Source organism: Hipposideros armiger, unplaced genomic scaffold (genome assembly GCF_001890085.2).
Source record: "Hipposideros armiger isolate ML-2016 unplaced genomic scaffold, ASM189008v1 scaffold_56, whole genome shotgun sequence".
NCBI lineage: Eukaryota > Metazoa > Chordata > Mammalia > Chiroptera > Hipposideridae > Hipposideros > Hipposideros armiger.
In genome coordinates, this window is record NW_017731406.1 from 1,330,950 (window position 1) to 1,356,283 (window position 25,334).

The following is a 25,334-nucleotide window of genomic DNA, read 5'->3' on the forward strand; positions in this document are numbered from 1 at the left end:
GACAAATACAAGTGCAACTTACCCCCATTCCTCCTGAAATGTTTTTATAAATATGCTCACTATCCCATCTTTAAAGAGACTGAATTAAACATACTTCAAAAAACAAAATCAATTACTTTGAGGATAAATCTCTCCAATATACAAAATAATAAAATAAAATCAAGTCTAAACGGAGGATATGTTCCTAACTCACCCATGGTTCAGGTCTAGACAATAATAAATCGAAACAACAAGAAAACAGTGGCACCCAACGCTCATAACATTTACTATGGACCAGGCCGCTAGTCTAAACATTTTCATCCTTGTAACCCTCATGAAAACTCTATGAGATACTATTACTGTCCCTTTTATTTTCCAGATGCAGAAACTGAGATAAAGAAGTTAGGTAACCTGCTGAAGGTCACTTGGCTAGGAGGTGGCAGTGCCAGGTTGCAACCAAGCGCTCTGCCTCCTGACTTCGTTCCCTGTAAGCGCTACATGGAGATGCGCAATCTCCTACCCACTGTGAAAAGGGCGATGGTATCTTGCAAGCAGTTTTTAACTGACAAATGTCTACCACTGGTTCTGAGGCGTAAAAGCGGTGGAATTGATCTGGTTCAAGTTGTTGAAGACATGGGCGCTCAGAATTTATGACAGGATTAGGAAAAATAAAAGATAAAAATATGATGAAAAAAATATGTTTCATGAGGGAGAATAGGAAAAAAGCATGAGGAGACCCAGAGACAAAGGAAAGTGCACAACACAACAAAAGTAATAATGCTGAAAATCTGAAACAAAAACATCAGTGAATTGTACTTTATAAAAATTACACAGACTAATCGGGGGGATCATGCATAAATTATATAAATGTCCAACCACTAGGCTGTACACCTAAAACTAATATTAAATAATATCGAATGTCAACTATAACTAACAAAATAGCTTTTTAAAATAATTTTAAAAAGTAAAATAAAATTACTCTAAGAAGAGAAGCCAGGAAACAAATCGTACTCCATCTTTAATCCCCAACACACAGGTTCTCAAATACACCATTTGACTGAAACTGCTAGTTTTGCCCATAATTTTCCCCAAAAGTCTTTCCGTTCTGTTCCTGGAGTATTATCTAACTTTGACCCCTGATCCCCATCCCCACTTTTCTACAATTCTCTTCCTCTGCCATTAACCGGGGCTGCTTCCCAAGGTTCCATACTGGGCATCTGGTTCCCCTCCCCAGTGACCTTCGTAGAAAGCTTGCCTTTCCACATCTATATTTTTAGTTACCTAAAATTCATCTTTAATTATACATCCCACCATGTCAGAAAAGCAAAGGCAGTAAAAATGGAAATCATACACTGCATCATCAAAAGGCTCTTTCCTATTTCTCCATCATCAGGGCCGTTTTCTACTTTCTTACGCTTATCAGCCAGTTGATCCTTTGGCTCCATCCACAGTCAATGCTGCCTGATCCTCTAACACATGCCTCTTCCTTCTTTGTCCACTGCTATGAACAACACCGATTCTAAGCTTTCAGTACCTGCCCCTTGATTGCTCAAACAGTCCGTTAGCTCATGTCCCTCCCAAAGCTTCCCCTCACCCTCTCCAGTGCCCGTGTCTGGCTGCCAGATCAGTTTGTCCCAAACATCACCCTGCAAGATCTACCAAAGCTCCTTAATGCACGCTGTATGCAGACAAGCCTCCAGAATGTATTTTCAAAGAACGCTTTGAACAGTCCTCCCACTCTCGTTTGCACCTGCCACCTACTTCAATGCATTTCTCACTATTCCTCAATGAGCATTTCCTAATCTAGAGAAACTGACTACGCTGGACATTCCCATCCAATATGTGTAAGCTCCTTACCTCTGTGCCTTCCAAAGTAAACAACTGAGAATTGCAAGACCTTAGGTATTTTGAATAGTTCACCGCAGGTATTTCTTTACGGGGGTGTGGGATTGTGAAAAATTCACATGTATTGAATGTCTACCCAAGGGAAGGAATTGTGCCAGGTTCTTCTTCTTTACAATAGTGCAGAGTACGTAGTATTAAACAATATTTTACCTAGGAACAGTGACATTAAACCGCATGTGCCAGTTCACAGAGCAGAATCTAAGTCCAAAGTTTATGACGACTACCTTTCCTAGTTTACCTTTGCATATTCCATCTCTCACCACACTGGAAGCCACAGGTAATCTCGCTGCCCCTCTAAACTCAGCCTCGCCTTGTCCTCGCTGTACTCCTGTTTGCCTGCTGATTTGGGAAGCTTCAGACATCCAGGCTAATTTGGTAACTTAGAAACAAAGGTGTTGCAGCCTTTCATTTCTTTAATGCCAGCTCTTGGGCCCTGACTACTGGGGTATGGCAGTCACAGTGACAAGTGCGCAAAGTGACAGCTGACAGCAGGGAGAAGACAAAATACCTATAAAAAGCAGACACGGAAACTATTAAATGACAGCAGGCTGGGACCATGAGCCTCTCCTGTTATTCTCTCTGTTGCGTTCCTCTCCAACTGGAAACTGACAAGCAAGAACAGAGCAGCTGTCCACCCCCTGTTCTCCATGACTAGTTTCTGCTCAATGAACATGTGAAGAAAAAGGGAGGATGTTTCTTCTTCTAGTCCCTTCAGTTTTTCCGTTTTAGTCCATGATGGCGTCCTTTTGCACGTCAAGATGCCCATGATAACAGACCACGGCGATGCTCAGCAATCACCAACTCTTAACAAAGCTCACATGTTTTCCTCAGGAGGCCTCTTTCAAAGTATACTTTTCTGAGGTGAACTCTTACTCTCCAAGGCCCAAGGCTACCTCTTCTCCCATGCTTTGCCGAAAGACTGGGTGGGGGGGGGGATGTGTGCAAGGAAATGCACAGCCACCCCCTGAAGCTGGTGGGATTATCCCTGGTTTAGAGCTGAGGTAACTGTAACTCCATGTTTCCGGGGTCATGCCTTTTGTACATGTTGTCTCACTTCAAAGGCCACTTTCTTTCCAACTGTAGGTAAGCTCCTGACAATTGGCTTTTTTTATGGTAATGTAAGTGCCTGACAGAAGCTTTTGATTGCCCAGGCATCCACTTCAAAGACGCCACGCCAATCAACACATTGCCAGAACAAGTCTAAAGAGTCAGGCCTCCCACCCATGAAGTGCTTTTTTATAGAGCTCTGGTGGACTTAGATAAGTGTTTGACCTCTGGATTCTTCCCTTCCTGCACTTTAATTCCTGCTCTTGCATTTTCAATCTACCAGTCAAGAATGAACCCTTGAAGCCCTAGGTACCCCACCCTCAGTCCCAATAAAGGCAGAATCCTAGGTGCTTTCTCTCTGTCTCTCCCCATTCCTTCCTCCCTCCCTTTCTCTCTCCCTCCCTCCCCCCTCCCTCCCTGTGGGCCCCAGGGGGTGTACCCTCCAGGACTTGTAAGTAATAAACCTTGTTTGTTTGTTTTTTTGGTTGTTGCTAAGGTACTTCTTGCAATTATAATAAGAACCACAAGCCCTGGTCCAGGCACAACACTGGTTCCTAAAAGGTGGGGGGCGGGGTGAGGGGGGGAGGAGGGAGACAGAGGGAGGAGAGGGAGAGAGAGGTGGAGAGAGCCGTCCTGCGCCCACACATGTTGGGGGGCCAGGCTCACCTTAGGGCCCAAGTGAGCGCCTCCAGGCACTGCTATCCGATATCATCACTATGGAAAGTCTGAGACCAGCACGAAACACCAACAATAGGATGTTTTCTCAAAGAACTTCTATTTGTTATTATTTGAATATACTGGATTTAACAGTCACTGAGTGCTTTCTATACCTCATTTGGTATATCTTAGTCACCATTTACAACAGCCCTATAAGACAGTTATTATTCAACTCCATTTCCAGAATCCTGAGCATCAAAGAAGCCAGATAACTTTTCGAAAGTTACACAGGTAATAAGTAACAAAAACAGAGTCGAAACCTATATCTTTTCCACTAAATCTGGTGGTTTCCTCACAATTATAAACCTGCCTCCAGAACCTTAAAAATATCTCCAGTACAGCATACCTGTATCATTTTACTCTATAATGATTTATGAGTTGTCTCGCACAAGTCCCAGAGTGTGAAATCCTTAAGGAGAGAGGTCATGTCGAATTTAATATTTATATTTTTCATTTCCACTGTAATATATCAGATGGCTCATTACATGGAATGTGTATGTGAACAAAAGATCTAGAGACAAAATGACTGGCCTCAAACCCCAATTCTGCCATTTCCCTGAGAGCTTAAGGGAGTTATTCAACCACCTGGAGCTTCACCTTTTTTATTATTATTATTTGAACTTCAATAATACTGTCTACTTCAGAACATTATGAGGATTAAATGAGAATGCACGTGACATGCTGAGCACAGTGGCTAGCACAAAATAACTTTTCAATAAATGTTAGTGGCTATTATTGTTATCAGGAACCGCTTCCTTCAGCACTACGGCTGTCTGTCCTATAAAGCTTTCCCAGATGAGGCACAGTTAGGAATACCTCCTCCGTGCCCTGTCGCATGTTAACCCACACTATTACAACACGAAATGGCTGGCGGTTTTAATGTCTATCTCCCACGCCACAAGAAACATTCCTAACATCATCTAACAATGCCTTACATGCATGCATAAACCCTTTGCCTGAAATACCCTTTACTATCTTCTCTACCTCGCAAACCCCTATTCATTCTCCAGAAAGTATTGCTTCCATTGTGAGGCCTTCTCAACTGTCTCAGGCCAAGACAGAATTCCCAGAGCAGTGTCTTCATGCCTTGACTACAGTTCTTACCACACTACAGTATAATTTATTTATTCATCTACTCACCCATCTCACTCGACTGTGAACTCTTCCATGTCAGAAGTCCCATTTTATTCATTGTTTTAGGCTCAGCCCAAGCAGAACATTACACACAGCAAATACTCAAGAACTATTAGTGTGAATAAATGACTGGTGAACAAATGAAGCAAACAGGGACTAAGCAATACATAATGTACTTGTTAAATGGAATTTGAAGTATTATGAACTAACTAGACTTCGGGTCACCACTTATAAATTGTTATGACTACTATAATAGAGAAGGGTATTTTGAGAGGAATTCACATCTTCATGGGTTATTTCAGTTTGAAGGGATTACAGGAAAAAAAAAATATATATATATGTAGGTAGATATTTGGACTTAGGGCAAATAAGGTTTGCCTTCTCTCCTGAGTTGTTTAGAAAGCAGAACCATTTGACAATTTCAGTATAATCATAAATAATATTCCATGGGGAGAGATTTCAATAAGAGATACAGGTTTAGATCATTTCCTCCTTGAGTACAGGTTGTAGTTTTCCTATTATTACACATTTGTGTAGGAAAGAGAGAGAAGACAGATAGGAAGAAGGCTAGAAATGGGAAACAAAGGGGAAAAAAAACGTGGAAACAAAAATAAAGACAGAAAAGAATGTGGTTTGCATTCAGAAACTAGAATGGGAACTATCTACAGGTCTCCTTAAACTTGGACTACAAAGTTGCCTGGCTTTGATATAAAACTGTTCAGCCTGACAATTTTCACAATTACTAAATTTCTTTTATAACAATAAAAATAACCTCCTATAATATTTTCCTTTGAGAAAATCGCTCTCTATTTCCTCCTCCATTTCTTGGTGATTTGAGAGCAAATATAATACAATCAGAATTAGAAATGTTAAGAAAACTTTAGAACACAGTTTATTTTTGTCCCATCTCATAAATAATTACGTATTGAAAAATGATCAGTCTAATACAGCAAATAAGGGGAGGATATGGAGATCCTAAACTAACAATTAACAATTAAAATCTTCTATGGAATCAAAGCAGTCATGCCTTAGGAAAATGTCAAGTTTATCTGTTGGCTTTATTCACATTAGGAGGTCCAACAAATGTAAATGAAACTGCAGCTTTGCTCTCATATATTCTGATCATCCTTGGTCCACTCTGCATAGGGCTGAGCCACATGACACTGGTGGAAATGTGCATGTATTCATTATAAGTTATCACTTCTTTTCAGCGGAAAGATAATGGACAAAACTTTTAATAACGTACTCAAGCTTAGATATATAAAAACATGTAATGCTTAAATACATAGAGTTAAGCCAATGTGCAAATGAGCAGTTAAGACTATAGATACATGGATTATATTTGACCTACTGAGTGACAACAGACTCTCAGTCAGGGAGACTCATACACATGCATGGATTAACGACTTGAATTATCAAGACGGTATTTGTTCATCAGCCTTTCCTTTTACAAAAAAAAGCTAATTATAGCTATGAAGTATCTCTCTTGGAATGTTCGTTCTGATTTTAAGAAAAAAAATAACTTGTGTAAAATATTGAACCGAATGGGGACAATCAGCCCTCTTCCAAATGCAGATTTCCTTAAACAAATGGGACCACATTTGCCAAGCAAGGTGCAGAAAGTCCAGGCTACGGGTACAGTTTTCATTGCCTCAAATTTCTAGCACCTGCTTCCATTTTCAGGATTAAAACAAAGGAACAGGCATAGGTAAGAGTTCAACAATGATATACTCCATACTAATAATGAATACATTTGGCTTGGGATTTGAAAGAGGCCATAAATCTCCCCAACTCCTGCAATAGCCTAGTTTTGCATTATGTAAGCTAATTTAAAATAAATCTGTACAACCTGAACATTTCCCCACTGAGGAAGTTAGTCAGAAAATAGCTTGAACTAAATACCCACTGATGCTGTGAAGGAAACAAAACAAATGTATTGCCTGTTTCCTGCCCTCAGGAAGCTAGAAACACATTGAGGGCACCAAAGAGAACATTTAAAAGTAACTCAACAGCATTTAGAAAGGAAAATGCATGCCTTAACAGAATGCATATTAAGAAAATGAAAGGCCTAGCTAAGGCAGTGAACAACAGCTCGACCTGGAGCTGAGCTGCCGTGAGTTGGCGGTGACGGTGTAGGCTGCAGCCCCTGCTGCAGTGGGCTGCTGTAAGCTACCGTGTGTAGCCATCAGCCGCCGTTAGTGGCCGTGAGCCGCCATGAGCGGCCATCCAGTGGCCGGCGACCCATCTGCCTCAACCGGGAAGAGCACAATGATCACAATACCAACATGGGCCAGTGAAGCGACGTCCTCCACAACTAGACTGAAGAACAAAAGGGACAGTGACTTGTCTGCTCCCCTTCCCCAATTCCCCAATAAAATCTTTTTTTAAAAAAAAGAAAGAAAAAAAGAAAAAAAAACAGAATATGAAAGGCCTCACTCAGGCATGTTAGCTCTCCCCACTATACTCAAAGATGGGATCAGGAATAATTAGAAGAGGTAAACAAGATTGTGAAGTACATAAGTGCTGTTGTGATCAGCTGAGTCAGAGGCATCAGGTGATTAATATGGGGAAGTAGTATGTGACAGGCACATAAACAGACCCCATAACTCGTCTGCACAGGTGAGGACAACCAGAATGGCCTGGCAAGAAAAAGAGTACAGTTCAAATGCACTGAACACTGAGTTTGAAAACAGTCGGGGTGAGATAGTGAACTTGTAGGTAACAATGGCAGATAATAGAAACATGAGGCATTATTAATTTTTGTCATAATCAACAGGGCTATAGGTATATTTTATTTAAAACAAATATTGTAATTTTACCAAAAATGCATACAATAGGCACATATTTTAAATGTTTCATAGAAACTCATGGTTATGGAGACCTGAGCCACTAAATTCAGCTGAAGGAAGAATCAGTCTTCAGCTAAAAGCTGCAAGACTGAAGGAATCTTGAAACTTTCAGCAATCTCTGCTTACTGCAAATAGAAGAATTTTCCATTCCACAGTTGTCAGACCTTTACCTTAAAAGTGAACAGTTTGGAAATATTACATTCTACCTTTATTTTGAAAGTGGACAATTTGGAAATATTACCTTCCTATCACTGATTTCTTTTGTAGCCTATGTCTTCTACTCACAATGGTCAAAGCCAATCCCTGAGTTGTTTTCTTCTTTTATTTGCCATTAACCTTATCCCCCTCCATTCTCGAGTGTAACTTTTATCACGTTAGGACACACAATATAGTTTCATAACAGGCAACAACAGAAAGATAATTCCATAAATGGCATTTCAGAGTTCACTTTTTTCCTGGGGAAATGAAAACAAGTGATACTTATACTAACATTTCATACATTTACTATATGGTGCTTAGACTGAAGGAATTCACTATTCAAAAAAGAAGAAAAACACACAAACTTACGCCATGAAGAACAAGTAATACCAATCAGTAATCCATCAGAAGACAACAGCCAAAATCAGACTCTTAATGACTAGTTTTATAACCTTAAGTAGATACATTTCTGGCCCAGTTTTTGTTTTGTTTTTCAACAAAATTAGTTCCCTTAAGTAAGTGCTAGCCAGATAACAGACTCCATGGGGAACTTGGATCAGGTAGTAATGGTGTCGACCATGTTCTTTGAAAACAGATGACAAGAACTGACCATACCTTTGGACTTAAAAAATGCCTGTTGCTACTATGAATGAAAAAGGGGTCACAGAGTAAAACTGACAAGCTGCTGGGGGGGGGGCGCGACCAGCATTGTGCACCCTACATATTCAGAGAACTACAGTCAACACACAGGATGATCTGAACATAAAAATTCCTAACTTTAAGCAGGTCATGTGGCTTCCTTGACAAAGGTCAATCTTTACTTTAAGTGAGCCTGTCTATTGTCTTTTTTTGCATCTAAGACAGCGGTTCTCAATCTTCCTAATGTCGCGACCTCTTAATACAGTTCCTCATGTTGTGTTAACGGTAACCCCCAACCATAAAATTATTTTCGTTGCTACTCTGTAACTGTAATTTTGCTACTGTTATGAATCGTAATGTAAATATCTTTTTGTTTTCCGATGGTCTTAGGCCACCCCTGTGAAAGGGTCGTTCGACCCCCAAAGGGGTCTCGACCCACAGGCTGAGAACCGCTGATCTAAGATAACATACCTTTGAAATGCCAATCTTCTTTTTCAGATCCCCTCAGGGCACAACATCTGAATCAGAGCACAGACAACAGAACCCCCCACTCTTATCTTATTCCCTACATACCATCTCTATGTGCTATAAGTGTTGTTAATTAACTATCCTGTTCCCACCAATGTAAAAGAAGGGTGTGACTCTCCATTTTACTCTTTATGCAACCCCAGAGATTTCCCCACTTCGCTTTCTCTCGCCTCCTTAATCTCCCACCAGTGGATTTCATATAACCCTCCTTACACCGCCTCCTTTGATTCTAATGTAGAAAATAAGCTGCAAAACTGTCACTCTCCAGAGCATTTTCTCAATCCATTGAGATTTTGCTTCCCGGCAATTGTCATCAGTTTGGCTCAAATAAACTCATAAAAATTCTCCACGTTTGGACATTTCTTACATTGATGCTATAATAAGCAAAGGTTATTGACAGAGAGAAAGCGATTGCAAGAACTACCACATCGCACATGTGGCAAATATCATTTCAAACACTGCACCTATATTAACTCAATTGTCACAATAAACCTAAGTGGTAGATACAATTATCTCCATTTTAGAGATGAAGAGTTTGAGACATTAAGTATCTTATCCAAGATCACACTAGTTACAAAGTAGCGGAAGTGGATTTTGAACCCAAGGAGTCTGGCTCCAGAGCCTGCTTTCCTAATTCTGCCTCTGTAACCGGTACCCAGCCCTGTTTGTTTGTGGGCCTTTGTTTCATTTTTTTATCACGAGCACCTCCTGATGAACTTATATAAAGTACCAATAAACCAAGTGAAGTTCACTAATTTTTATTCTATCACAAAGGTTACCTTTAGCAGAGAAATGCGTGTAGTCAATGTTTCATTTTTATCATCAAAGGCAATTAAAAAATTAACATGAGTTTGGCTTCACTCAGCAACAACAACTATTACAAATATTAAAGGAATACAGTTTTTCAAACCGAGAATGTTTAATGTGTCCTCCATAAACTAAGCATTGGCTTTACTTTCTTTGTGAGGGGAGAATCATTAAAATGAGTTCGTTCTCTGTAATACAATCGTAATTTTTTTCCTCCAAAATCAAGTCTTCTCAGTCAACTATGGCAGAAGACATGTGTGTAAAATAGATTTTAGGGTGTTTTTTTTGTTTCTTCCTCCTTTTCTGATAAATAACACAGTCCGTTCACATATTCTAAACAGAAATATCACAGGGGTTAAAGGCCAGTTTATATTAATTACTATCTTTACTGAGGTACAGTAAAAAATTTTCTTCAGAATATAACTATCTTTATTGACTGGCAAGATCAATAAAGCTTAAATCACAGGAACTAGAAGCGAAGGATGTCCTTTAAGGAAAAAGCATTTGCTTCCTCTGTAAAATGCTGTCATTTAACTATGCATACAGTCTCCCACAATTTCATCTGATAAAAACTAAGCCAGCCATGGTGGACAATGATATCTGTAATAAAAGCATGAATTACACAAATGATGGGTGTTGCCTACCTTAGACATTTTAGCACTAAATTCACCATCTTACCTTTAATGATTATGCCATCCATTGAAATATCTTTTCAAAGCAGGAATATTAAAGGCATGACATTTAATATAATCGAAATGATCGCAATCATCAGCTAAAATGAGAAAGTCCAACAAAGTACATAAAACACTGAAGATGGTTAAGAAAATGGCGATGGTATCAAGGTGGGGGTATTAAATACAGCACTGCCTAGAGAAGGGGCAATGACAGCTCAAGGTCCTCTGAAGACCCATGAAGCTCACCAAGTCTCAGGAAATGAAGAACAGCTGTGCTCAGAGCTTTGGCGACTCTGACACACATCAATGATCTATAGTAACCAAAAGAATCTCATAATTCCTACATGCCATACGAAGTTTAATAGGATTGAATACGTAAATGAAGATCTTGAATAAAAACGCAAAGTATTCATAAGAGCCATAGGATATGCGTCCATTTGCTAAATGTGGTTCAAAAACCAAAGTTAAAAGGTTATTGATACCTTTGGACTGCGGGTATGGGGGAGTATGATGCCATGCATACCATCCAAGCCCCTCTCACACACTGAGGCCAAAGAATTCTGAGGGATAATTTCACAATACTTACATAACTGCTAGGTACCGCAACCACAGCATCTTCAAGGATGCATAAATTGAAAATATTTCTCTATATGGTACATCAATGAGACATGCATGTACCTAAGTATGGACAAACACCCACCCACAGAGAAAGTGATCTCTGTATAGATTAAGCCAGTGATTTTCTATTCAAATAATTTACTGACATAAGTAAAAGAAGCAATCGTACACTTGTTCACACTATAGTCACCTGTCCATTGAAAGGTAGCAAACTATGCCACCCCAGAATATGTCTCTTTGGCACTAAAGGAGAGCAGAATATGTCACCCCAAAATATGCTTCTCTGGCATATTGGTTACTTTCAAGAAACTGCAGACACAGGAGACCTCTGAAAACTGGGTAGCAGTTACCCTTTTGTAAGAGAAATTTACCTTGTCTGCCTCCCCACAAGAAAGAGGATGACAAGAAAACTGGAGAAGGCTAAGACTTAAACCCACATAACAACTTTATCCTTGTTTACCGTGCTTTTCCTGGTCACCACCGGCTCCCCAACCCCAGCAACATATTTCGTCTCTAGTAGGAGATGGTATTTAAGGTGATAGCTTAGGTCATTTATGGGACTAACTCAGTATTCCTGGATATCTCCCATGTAGACAGGAGGTATATATGTTTTTAAACGTGTCTGCTTTCCTCCTGTCAATCTTTATTACCAGACGGGGTGGGAGTGGGTGTCTCAGTAAATAACCTAGAAGAGTAGAGGAAAAATTATTTTTCCTCTCCAACAGCATCAAGATCATTCTGAGCAGATCATTTCCAAGACACACCAGGCATAGGAGAAACTCTGAAAACTGACTAGACATTACCCTTTTGTTAGATACATTTGTATTTATAAGAAAAACTTTCATTTGTTAGGGTGTCTGCCTATGTGTACCGGGAGGAGAAGGATTATTCTAAATCACAAGAAACTCTTTTATCGATGGAGAAGGCACCTAATTAAATCTGTATAATGAACCTTAGCATTGCTTTTCCTGGAAACCTCCCATAACTTGCCTCGTACCTCTCCCCTTCCCTCCCCCAACAGCTTTCTTTGGTCGTTAGCTGAAGATGGTATTCAAGGTGGTTAGTATCTTAGGCCATCTCAGAGGTATCTCTCCAGGTAAATGTGAGGTATACATGTTAATAAACTTCTCTTTGTTTTTCTTTTGGTAATCTGTCTTTTATTACAGAGTATCTCAGCCAAGAACCTACAAGGGTAAAGGGAAAATTATTTTTCCTTCCTCAGACCCTATATTCATTCCAATTCAACACTAGGCCTTTTGGAAGTATTATGTTTATTATAACCATCTCCTTAAACAGGGCCGGTGTGAAAAAACGCCATCGCCACATAACAACAGCAACTGTTGTTTAGGTGGTCAGTAACAAATCGGATTGCTCTCTGAACATATTGCACTAAGTAGGTGATGGGCAGTTTTGAGTAAGACAATAAAAAAATATTCCAGCTTTTCTTTATTGCCTTTGTTTTGTGACTTTACTAGTTTGGAGTGTGACTTTGTAAATCAAATGGTGGGTGTCCAAATTCAATATCAAATGTCAAAAATACATTAAGGTCAATATAACTACCAATGCTTCTGGAATATCCACACAATTACATCTCATCAAAGGGCATGGTATATACACACAGTCATCAAGGATGACATAACTATAGCAATTTAAACTAAATATCTATTAAACAAGAATTGCGTCTGTGACCACTAAGTTTTGACACTTAACACACACTCTAATTAAGGCAATATTTAATGAACTAGTGGTTGTAACTAAGAAAAATAATGAGCAAAATCTGGCCTTATCATTAGACAATTTCTTTAAAAATGTGACAGTACTGTCAGTGAGAATTCAACCACCTAGTTAATTTCTGTCAACATTTTACTGACAAAAATTCCCTAATAGAATCCTTGACCTTCAATAAAGAGTTTAAATACATCAAGCACAAATCATTAAGTATTTTTCAAAAGCATACAACAGCAATTTTGACATTTTACAAGGTCATTTTTCAGAAGCATAAATGGATTAAAGGTTTCATTCTGTAAAATCACTAACATAACTTTTATTAAATTGTATGAAATTAAAATTAATAAGGTCAATCATATTCAATGTTTTCTTTACTAGTATCAAAAACTATGTGACAAAAATAATTTATATCAAAAATGATCATTTCCACATTTCTTACCGTTATACTCCACTTTGAATGAATCTGTCTAAGGATGGAGCTTTTACTGGAGAATTAACTTCCCAAAGAACTACTTTGGGGGGAACCTGGTGGACTACGGCATGCCATCACAGGTGTCCCACCCACCACAATGAAGATCGAAAGGTTTGGGCGCAAGGAGCCCAAGATCCAGGACATCTACCTAAGGCTGTTGGTCAACTTGTCCAGGTTTCTGGCCAGAGGATGCAATTCCACCTTCAACCAAGTAGTGCAGAAGAGGCTGTTCATGAGTTGCCCCAACCGGCCTCCTCAACGTATGTGCAAGGGAGAGAGCCTTACCTTCAACCAGCTGGCTCTAAACTCTCCCAAGGGCTGTGGCACCATCTCGCTCTCTGTCCTCCAAGGGCTGAGAGGTGTACGCATTTGGGCAAGGCCCCAGGAACCCCTCTCAGCCACACCAAACTCTACGTGAGCTCCAAGGGCTGCACGTTCAAGAGCACCAGAGGCTGACTGGCCAGCTACGGCCACAAACGCTAAGCCCACATCTTGCCTTGTAATGAAAAAGGCTTTGGATGCTAACAAAAAAAAAAAAAGAGACAGAGAGACAGAGAGAGTGAGAGAGAAAGAAGAGCGAGCAACAGTGGAAGGAAGGAAGGAAGGGAGGAAGGAAGGGAGGAAGGAAGGAAGGAAGGAAGGAAGGAAGGAAGGAAGGAAGGAAGGAAGGAAGGAAGAAAGGAAGGAAGGAAGGGAAAACTAGTTTGAATTTCAGAGATTCTCAGCTATTTGTCTGTATTTTTATCTCTAGGTGAATAGAGATAAATAAGCATATAACTTAAGGGGGCCGGCCGACTGGCTCAGTTGGTTAAGAGTTAGCTTAAGAGCGCGAGCTCTGAGTAACAGGGCTGCAGGTCTGATTCCCACATGGACCAGTGACGCTGTGCCCGAGCTGAGCTGCCAACAGGTGGCAGGATGGCTCAGCTGGTGAGAGCACGTGCTCCTAACAACAAGACTGCATGTTCCATGGTGGGCTATGTCTGCCCGCAACTAAAGACTGAACTCAGCACCTTGAGCTGAGCTGCCACCCGGATTGCTAAGTGGATAGAGCGGGCGCTCTTAACAACAAGGCTGCCAGGTTCCACTCCCACATGGGATGGTGGCTGTGCCCACCCACAAGTAAGACTGAACTCGGTATCTTGAGCTTAGAGGCCACAAGCTACCAACGGGCAGCCAGATGGCGAGTGGCGCCCTCCACAGCTGAGATTGAAGAACAACAACTTGGCTGGTCCCCTTCCCCAATTCCCCAACACTGTTCCCCTCCCCCAATAACCCAATTTAAAAAAAAAGCATATAACATAAGGTGGCACTTCATAGAATTCTAGGTTATAAGTACAATAGAAACAGTTAAATTGATGATATGTGTTTTTAAGCCTTTCTCTTTTTTCAAGGTTAGTTACTTAAATAGGACTGCTTCTATTAGGTTTGGGTTTCATAAGAATGCCTGAGTCTTACCATTTTTTTTCTTTAAGATCCTAGACTCAGAAAATATTGGGTTGTCGGAAAAGTCATGACGTATTTTTTCTATGTTATTCATTGCAAAAATGTGTCATGAATTTTCCGACAACCCAATACATTCTTCAGGTATTAATTGCCTTAACCAATATAACAGCATATTCAAAGAATTAGACAAGGCTAAGCTAACACATTTCATGTGTCAATTGTCTCCACTGCAAACTGTGGTGTATGTGTGTATAGCTGTAATGTATTCTGCATTAATGAAACTTGCCAACTGGCCATAATGAATTATATTTCAAAATACGGCTGAGAATATGAGGCTTCAATGACTAATAACCTCCGAAATCCTTGTCTCCAGGCCAGATTGCTCTTGTGAGTTCCAGACCACATGCTTTTCTAGTTGCTGAGTAGCCTACGGACAAGGATTCACAGTTCATTCTTTCTTTCTCCTATCGAAGCTTAGATTCTTTCTGAATTATCTCAGTGACTGGCACCCCAGATACCTCCAACAGTCCTATACTCCGGGGAATTCCAATCTGGCTTCCATCCACACACAGACAGTGCTTACGTTATAATCACTAACATTCTCCATGCTGCCAAATCTAAAAGATTTTTGTTATTCTTATCTAACTCAACTTCTCAGCAATATTCGACATCCCTTCTTTCTTCCTGAAATATTTTCCTCTCTTGGCTTTTACGATGACACATTTTCTTTGTTTTCCTGCTTCTTTTGTGGGCATGTAATTTGCTGGCTCTCCTCTTCCAAGGGCCCTTGAAATGTTCGTGTTCCTGAAGGATTAATCCTGGGTCCTCATTTTTTTCCTTTGCTCCACAAATCTTCTTTCGGTAATGCGGAGGCTAAAAAACTACTTTTTCTCCCACCTTATAAGTTCTCCTAGCTGGGCTAATAATTCAAATGACATAGAGCACATTAACAGAAGAAAATCAAATTTTAATGCATATGCATGGGGAATTCACATAAGCATGAAACTTCCAATGACAGTGAGGTAAAACTGGGTATATTTTGACAAAGAAAAAAGTGGGTGATAGGGTGTTGCACTTAAAATGGGTAATTTAAAGGCAATTGAGAGAGTGGCAAACAAATTCGTGCCAGGTAACTCAGAAACAATGGGACACAGGCGGGATCTAGCCACCAGGGTGCAGCCTGGAGCCCTCCACCCACCATACTCACTTCAAATTTGGCTAAGGGCACATGCTAAGATTTCCTTCCTGGAATGGGCTTTCCATCTGAATCTCTTAGGCAGGAAACGGGCAGGGTCAAAGGTTCTTTCTGAGTTGTTAGTTTCTTAATAACCAGCTTAAAATCAATATCCCAAAAGGCAGTTTGAGGGCAAAACTTTGGTGCCCATCAGTAATCTCATCCATTCTTATGATATTCAATTCCATGTACATGTAGATGGCCTCTCAATCGCTCTCTCAAACCCAGATATTCTTCTGAGCTCCAATTTTCCATAGATAAGTACCCGCATGACATAAACAATTAACTATCTTATATGTTAAACTAGTAGCTCGCAAACCTGACTTTTGATGTTCCCGTTCTTCCCTGTCTCAGTAAGCAGCACAATCATCGACCATCTGGCAAACATGTTTGACTTCTCGTTCCGCTTTCTTCCCTGTCACTCACCACCCTAAGTTTACTGTCATTAATAACTGTTAATATTACTTTCTAAATATTTAGCTCCCTCCTCTTTATGCCCACTGCCACTGCCTTAGTTCAAGTCATTAAAATCTCTCAGACTATTTAATTAAATAGCCTCCTAAATGCTCGCCCATCAATCTTTCATTTTCCATTCTGAAATACAATTTGGTCATACCATCGCAAAACCCTAATTAAAAATCCATTAAATGTTAACCATAGGTCATAGTAAAACGTCCTTTACTGATTCCAACTTGTCGTTCACACCACATTCTCCAACCAAAGATTTTATACCTGACTCCCCGACACATGATGCTTTATCATACTGACCCTTGTTTATGTAATCTCATCTTCCCCGAGTGCCCTTCTCTTTTTTAAAAAAATTTACATATGCCTCAAGTCCCGACTCACATCTTTTTCTCCTCTGAAAACATCTGGGTTCATCTTTAATAATTCTTCAGTAATGTTATTCCTTCATGGTTCTTTACAGCAGTTATCATATTGTATTACCGTAATTATGTGTAGGAGATATTTTACCTTTCTGCCTTTCTTCTGAAAAATAATAAGCTCCTTGAGGACTGAACCCATAACTTGTTCATCTTAATATACCTAACTGCCAAGAATATGATAGCTTGAGATATAATACTCTCTCCCAAAAAGCCAAGATATTGGCCTGTTACCCTTGTTCATGAATAAACCAGTAATAGGAGGTGCTTCTCCCTCTGGATTAGTATGGAAAGCCATCTAGCAAGCCACAACCAGAGTGTCTACTAACATTGGTGTGACGTCATCAGTTCCAAGGTAAAATGCAAACAATTTTTATTTTCCTAAATACTTTATTGAAATTTGTAAATCAATTAAAAAAAAAAAACAAAATAGATGCCATGTTTTCTCTATAATAAACTCATTCTAACTTGCTTGAATTCATCATGTCTTTAGAGAGTGAAAGAACATAGCAAACGTGCTGCTAGGACAGGAATAACTGCACAGCACCTTACATATGACCGTGGAAGCAGTCCTGACAGAACATTATTCAGTAATTGAATTTGGTCAAGCCAAGTTCTTCTCTATATCTTCTTCCAAATTTGTACACTGGAAGTAAAATTCTAGACCTCTTTTCTGACTTCCGACTTACAGGGACTCCCACTGTTTTGCCCTTGGACCACCTTCCACATACATCTCCCTCATTAATTCTGCATGCATGTATTGGTCACATCACTACCCAACCCATTCCCTGAGCTGAACCCACTTGTGTGACCATCACACGTGGATTACAACAGATGTTCAAAATGCAAAGCAAAATCAGGCTGCCTGATAACACAAAAACACCAATAAAACCTTAAATACAATGAGAAAACTACTTTTTGGGAACCTGGTAAGGAGAGGACGGGCCGGTCATTCTGTACCATGCCCCAGGCCTAACAGAGAAAGAAGAGTGGTGCTCTGTGATGTAAACTACTTACTGTTATAAAATGCCACCCAATACCTGAGGTATGTTGGTAAGATTTTTATTTAAAAATTGCTAACATACAATATTACCTCCAGGTGTACACCACAGATATTCAACATGTATATACCTAATGAAGTGATCACTATGGTAAGTCCAGCAAACCATCTGACACCGTACTATGCTATCACAATATTATTGACTGTATTCCCCTTATGCTGTACATTACATCCCCACGATTTACTTGTGTTATACCTGGAAATTTGGACCTTTTATTCCCCTTCCCTTTTTCCCTTTAAGTTTATCAATTACAGTTGACATTCAATATTATTTTATATTAATGTCAAGTGTACAGCATAGTGGCTACACATTTATATAATTTAAGTAGTGATCCCCTGACAAGTCTAGTACCCATCTGACATCATACATAGTCTTTACAATATTTGTGACTATATTACCCATACTGTATTTTACATACCTGTGACTATTTCATAACTACCAATTTGTACTTCTTAATCCCTTCACCTTTCTCACATAGCCTCTGAATCCCTACCCCCCTCCTCCAGGAGATGGGGACTTCCACAGCTGAGATAACCCTCTCGATTCTTAACTGTCACATGCGGGTGTGGGACCAGCCTGTTTCACATCTGTGTCCTTCCTACCAGTTCTGAGGTGATTTCTTCTGTATATTCTTAGTCATAGGACTTGGGTTCAGCTGCACTTCAGGTATTTCTCAGTGACGGTTGTTCTGTGCTTTAGTTGTAATTTTGATGTGGTCACCAGAGGAGATGAGCACAGTGTTTACCTACTCTGCCATCCTGACCCAACCATTGTCTGAGTTTTGTCAAGAAAGTTCTGCTGTAGGGCCGGCCAAGTGGCGCAATGGTAAAGAACTGCCTTGGGACGCCAGAGGGCCCCGGTTCGGATCCCACATATGAGGGCCAGTGACACTGCCCTCTACAGCTAAGATGCTGAACAACAGCTCAACCTGGAGCTGGGCTGCCGTGAGTCGCTGGCGACGGCATAGGCTGCAGCCCCTGCTGCAGTGGGTTGCCATGGGCTACCGTGTGTAGCCAGCAGCCAGCGTGAGTGGCCAGCAGCCGCAGTGAGCGGCCGTCCAGAAGCCAGCGACTGATGTGCCTCACCCGGGAGGAGCGCAATGATGGTGCCAACTTGGGCCAGTGAAGCAACGTCCTCCACAACTAGACTGAAGAACAAAACGACAGCAACTTGTCTGTTCCCCTTCCCCCAATTCCCCAGCACTGTTCCCATCCCCACAATTCCCCAATAAAAATCTTTAAAAAAAAAAAAAGAAAGTTCTGCTGTAGATATCCTTCTCAAAATATATTCAATTATGAGCACTATCAAACAAGGTATCAAAAGGAAGGACCCAGGCAACTTGGCTGCTGTTAAAAAAGATAAAGTATAGATCCTGTCTACTATATGCTTTTATTATCTGGTTAACACTGCTCTTTATCCAATCACCTTTGGACAGTACTATTGAGGTTTAATGCCAACTAACCAGTTAAAATGCCATCATCAATCATCTTGTTTAATAGATCCAAACTCCCTATACTCACTATATTAACTTTTCTAGCTAAATAGTTGTCTAACAGCATATATATCAAGAATAGTCCCCTTTCCTTGAAAAATATTTATCTATGAATTTTCAATTTACCACTGTAAACCTCAGCAATTAATACATTCAGTTAGGGTGTGGGCCTTAATGTATTTGAGCACTTGGAGATTTAAATATAAATTCTAGGGGGAAAAGACAGTAGAGTGCAACTTTGAAACTATATTACAGACCAGGATTTTCATTACTTCATTGCTATGTTCTCAGTATTTTGGAGTATTTCTTCTTTCTAAAGAAACACTTCTAAGTTGAAGCATAGTAACTGTATTTAAGGTACACTGAACTTTACACCACCTCACCACTTTAGAGACGCAGAAAACAAACTGTTGGTTAAATATGTATTCACATATATACAATAAGTTGTTTCTCCCAGTTATCCATTATGGAAATGGAGTTTTTATAACATACTAACTTCTAAAAGCACTACATTGATTAAAAAGAAAACCTCTTATAGCTACTGATATGACGCTACTTCATCCCCAGTGAATAGCAAGAAAAAAATAAGTGATGGTTTATTGCAGCTTGATAAAATGTGAAAGGGAAAATGACATTGAGGCAATTAGCAAATTCATAAATTATAGCATAGTAAAAAAGGCCACGAAACAGAATATCTCGGTTTGAATCATCATTCCTCTATTTATTATCTGTGTTATTTTGGGCAAGTTATGTTACTTCTCTGTGCCTAAGTTCCCTTATATATAAAATGAAACTAATAAAAATAACCTCAAAGATGTATTGAGAAGATACAATGAGTTAACGCACGTAAGACTATTATACAATGCTGGACACAAAATAAATGTTATGTAAGATTGAGCCATTATTATCACTTCTTTCCCAGCCTCCATCTGTGAGTTTATTTACATTGGATTTTCTTTTTCATGTACAAGACTATAATCATTCACCCAGAGGTCAGGAGATATGCAAATTGCAATTAAAGATGCTTCATTTTGAAGTAACGGGGTGCTGCGAGAGAAAATGCTGAGATGTATTTTAGATCCCAACGTTATTGACATAATTATAGCCAAAAGAAGTCTCCAGGGACACATATACCTTATTCTCAACAGACAAAAATAATTAAGCACCCTTAGTAGAATTAGCATCCTGCTAGGAAAGGATAGCTAGAGAAGTGGTGAGAACGAAGCTGCACACAACGAGGAGCACTCCAGAAAGCAGTTGAAGAGGCATATGAAGAGTGAAGGCCAGCAGAGTAACGTGCAGTGGCTGCACATCATGTGGCCTGCCTGGGCTGTCTGTAGAGCTCTGACACTACTGCGCAGATCCCAGAAGGGGAGGCTCTCTGGTTGGATCAAGACGTGTGCGTGCACAGCTTGACAAATAGAGTCTGGGCCAAATCGCAGCCCATAGTCAATGCTCAGCAGGCACCCTTGTGCAATGAACAACTGTAACAGAAGGCCTGGTCCTTCGGTACCAACCCCCTTGCAAGAGTTTTTGGGGAATACAAAAATGGAAAGACGGGAGTCTTCCAAGCCCAACACACTCACGTTTTCTACAGCTTAGCTTTCTACTTTTCCTAGAATGAGCTTGGCTTTTTCCTTTTGTTCAAGTCCCAGCAAGAGGGAAGAATTACTGAGCAGGCCAGAATGCACTTTAGGGTATGTATGGACAACTGAGATTTTAGGTAGAAATGTAGACAAGTTACATAAATTTAAGGATGCGTTTGTGTGTGTGAATTACATAAGACCATAAAACATGTTGGTTACCCTTCCCTGTACATATGCATGTGCATGACTATACATATATTTTTAAAATCTCTATTATGACACCATTTCTAGAAAAAAAAATTTCCTAGAATTGTGTGATTCCTGTTATACATTGCTAATTCAAACTGTCAAGTGATAAACATTGGAAACAGAAAGGAGACAAGTTACCTAAAAGAGTTGGCTTGAAACTTGCTTACAAAATGATTTCTTTGGAGTTCACTAATCAAATAAACTAAGCTATTTTAGATGCAGGTTTGCATATCTCAATTGCAGCATGTTTTCCACATGCACTAGAATGGTGTTTGAAAAGGTTATCAAACAAAGAAGTTACATTATCTTCTCGAATGCAATTCTCCAATGCTTTCATAAATGAAGGTGTTACACTGGAGCTAAAGTACATCTGCAAAACTGAACTGACGTAAAATGCTACAGGTGAAGATAATATCAATGGTCATGGGGCAGGCCAAGTGGCGTGTTGGTTAAGAGTTGACTTGGGATGCCAGCTCTGAGTAGCAGCGCCCCGGTTCGGATCCCATATGAGGGCCAGTGACGCTGCGCCCTCTACAGCTTAAGATGGTGAACAACAGCTCGACCTGGAGCTGGGCTGCTGTGAGTTGCCGGAGATGGTGTAGGCTGCAGTGGGGCTGGCCGGCAGCGGGCGTGAGCTTTCCTGAGCTGCTGTGAGCCACCATCCAATGGCCAGCAAGTGACTGCCTCCGCAATGATAATACCAACATGGGCCAGTGAAGCAACGTCCTCCACAACTAGACTGAAGAACAAAAAGGACAGCGACTTGTCTGTTCCCCTCCCCCAATTCCCCAATAAAATCTTTTAAAAAAAAAAAGGTCATGGATACAGTGGAAAAGTTCAACCCACCCCCAGAGGATTCATAGTTTGTACTCAGTTTTCTAGGCTATAAAAGATGAGGAAATAATCAACATTCACAGTTGCTTTATTAACTCCACTCATTTCTGTAGGACTTGGGTTATCAGAGAAGTGGCTGCTTAAGTAGGAAGCAGGAAGAAATAAGTGAGAGGGCCCTTTGGTATCTACCACAAATAATAATACAGCCACAATGAGAATATATTTCAAAATTCACACCAACATTTTGGTCACATATGTATAATCCATTTTGGCAACTCCACAATAATTAATAAATGTTCAAGCTACTTTCAACTCCTAGAACAAGATGATTCATAACCTTTAAATTTTTCCTGGATAGAGAGAGGGGGTTATTTCTATCTAGAAAAACAACTTTGGAATATGGTGCTTCCAGCCACTTAGTACAAGATCCAAAAGAAATGAACTACATTTACTTCTGAACTTGGTGGGATTTTTATTAGCACACTTTCAGTGCCCCTCAGGCACACAAAGAATATAAAGATCTTTCTGGGATTACAGATTTAGGTGGAATGAGAATAAAATTCTCTCTTCACCGGAGCAAAACTGGTCACTCCATAATTAATTCACACCTAGTACACAGTATGACCTCAGCCTAGAGTAAATCAAAAGAAAGAGAGGTGCAATGTTCATTTGACCAGTTAAACACAGAGAAAAAAAGTAAAGGTTGTCTTTACAGTCAAATCGAAAGGGGCACAAACCCCTAGAGTTGAAGCAAAGGTTAATGCTAAAGCAATACATTTTATTTCAATGCATCGACACTGAACGAATTCAAGCTGCAGTGTACTTCCTACCTTTGGAAATATTAGCATAGCACATCCAAAGATGGTTTTCTCTTGGTTAGCACATTGTTTTAACCCTCTGACCACTTTTTCTGTCAACACTATTTTGCCCTCCGACTTTTGATTCAGTGGCTAGAACAGTACTTTATTTGCTCAATCCCCAAACCTACCAGTGATCACTGAGATTCCTTGTGTATTTCTTATCCCCTGCACTCAACCCATTAAGTCCTGTTGGTCTCTGCTTCTGAACAAATGCGTTTTAAATTCCCCAATTCGTATGCTTTTAAAATTACTTTCTATAACCATCACACTTACCCCTCTACCTAAATAATTCTCTATCATATCACCATATTTCATCTTCTTTAGAATACTTAATGCTATCTGAAGCTCATGTTAATTTAATTACGTGTTATTATTATATCTTTTCTGTTAGACTGTAAGTTCACAGAGAGTCAAGATCACATCTGCCTTAATTAGAGCTATATCTTCTCCCCACCCAAGGCCTAGACTACCATCTAGCACAGAGTAGGTACTAAATATACACAGAGGGTGCCAAAAAAATGTATTCACATTTTAAGAAAGGAAAAAATTGTATTAAAATTGTAATACTCAATATATACTGATAACAAAAGATGAATCCAAGTCACGTTTGACCTCTGCAATTACAAGAGGCGCTCAAAGTGGCTACCATCAGCGTCCAGACACTCCTGATTATGTTGAACTACTGCTTGAGCACCGCTGACCAGTGTCCACCTGTATATGCTTTTTTGGCACCCCTGGTATATTTGTAAATATAAGAATGCATAGAAAAATAAATTTACTATTAAGACACTTGGAGTTTCTAGCTTGTTTATTATATACTTCTTGAAATTAAAAGAATACATTTCTGAAAAAATATATGCAGTTCCCTCAAAACAAACAAACAAACAAACATTACTAATTCTGTAAACAAAATGCCTAGTGAAGTGGCAAGCATATTATGACAACCCTAACATCATTATCATAATCTTCGTTTCCCTTTTGTTGGATACTCTACTGTCTTCTCCACTCTCATTTCTAAACTTCAAAATACAGGTCGACCCTAAGTCCACTGGAACTTCCTGATTATATCGAATTGCAGGAAGCAACAAGAGTACTCAGATCAAAATGGGGCAGAAATAAGAGAGGAGCTAAGAAGAAGGTCTCTGGAAAATACTGTCCATCCTTGCATACAGTGGTTCACTTAACGCATAACAACAAAATAATCGGGATCCTAGAAAACCCTTGAAAGTAGCGGAAGAAATCGTTATCTTGAGTCTAAGTAAGCAAGCGGGGCCTCAAGTGCAGAAATCCGGGAATGCTATCAGGGTAAACCAAGATAAATCAAATGCCTTTCTACCAGGGAGAATTCAACCTTACTCGTTCTGTGGGTCGCAGGTCTAATGGAACTGTGAAAACGACTAGAGTAAAGCCCATGATAGAAATGCAATACATATTTACTGAATGAGCAAATGAGACACAGAGGACAGCCTCAATGGCAGCTTTGAAGAATTGCTAGAATAATGCTGTTATCTCAGTTCTACAGTAAATGAGTCTCTATGTAGGCCATCATTACTTATTAATACCTATACACAGAAACGTAGCTCCCAAAACCAGAGCACCAGTTGATCCAAGATTTGTGAAAAGAAAATGTGTCATTCTGTTGATGATGTGGGTATCTGGGTCCACTGAGTAGGGAGATGTGCATGTCGGAGGGAAACAGGCAGAAGGAGTACTATTTTACAAAGTTTAGTTACACTGAATTCAGACTTACAATATTATCTGCAAGGTTTATAAAAAAATACTTCCTCTTTCATTAAAATTTATTCTCAAAAAAAAACTTCAGTCACTGCTTAGTAATGGACATTAGCACTGAATATCTTGGGAAATGTATTGTCCACAGAAGCAAATTCGTTACAGCAGTGAGCATATTAACATATTAAGCCTACTGGATGGTTTATTTAACTCAGAGCTGGTGCCTTCACTAAAAGTTATTAGTGCATCAAAATATTGTCTATTTTGACTGGCAAAGAGCTGTCTAACATTACATGGGCCCCAGTTGCCCACTTTGATAGAGGGAGCGAAATAGGCTGCTTTACTTCTACAAATTTCACGGTTTGCATCCTGAAGCCTGAAGGCATTTTTAATACATCCATTCCTTAAGTTTGGTATTTCTATTATGCAGATATACATAATATAAATAATAAAGCAGGGAATGTTTTCATTTCCTCTCCAAACATCACAGTGATGGATTCTAATGTGATAAGTAAAACACGGATGTTCTATAGGCAGCCATTCCACAAACTGCAATGTCCCAGCAACTCTGCTATTTTCTACATGGAAAGCTGCGTGGTTCTAAGGTAAATTTCCCAAATGGCAGTGTTCAGGCTACAACGTGTTCAGAAATATTCAAAGCAACC

At 39.8% G+C, this 25,334-nt stretch overlaps 1 protein-coding gene and 1 pseudogene across 5 annotated transcripts in view; one reads left to right on the forward strand and one right to left on the reverse strand.

Annotated features, from left to right (window-relative positions):
- The window catches only part of DIAPH2 (diaphanous related formin 2), an 873,267-nt gene that overhangs the window by 557,074 nt on the left and 290,859 nt on the right, over positions 1-25,334 (reverse strand). The gene's annotated exons all lie outside the window — the stretch shown is intronic.
- Positions 13,393-13,778, forward strand: LOC109381942 (60S ribosomal protein L18 pseudogene; annotated as a pseudogene).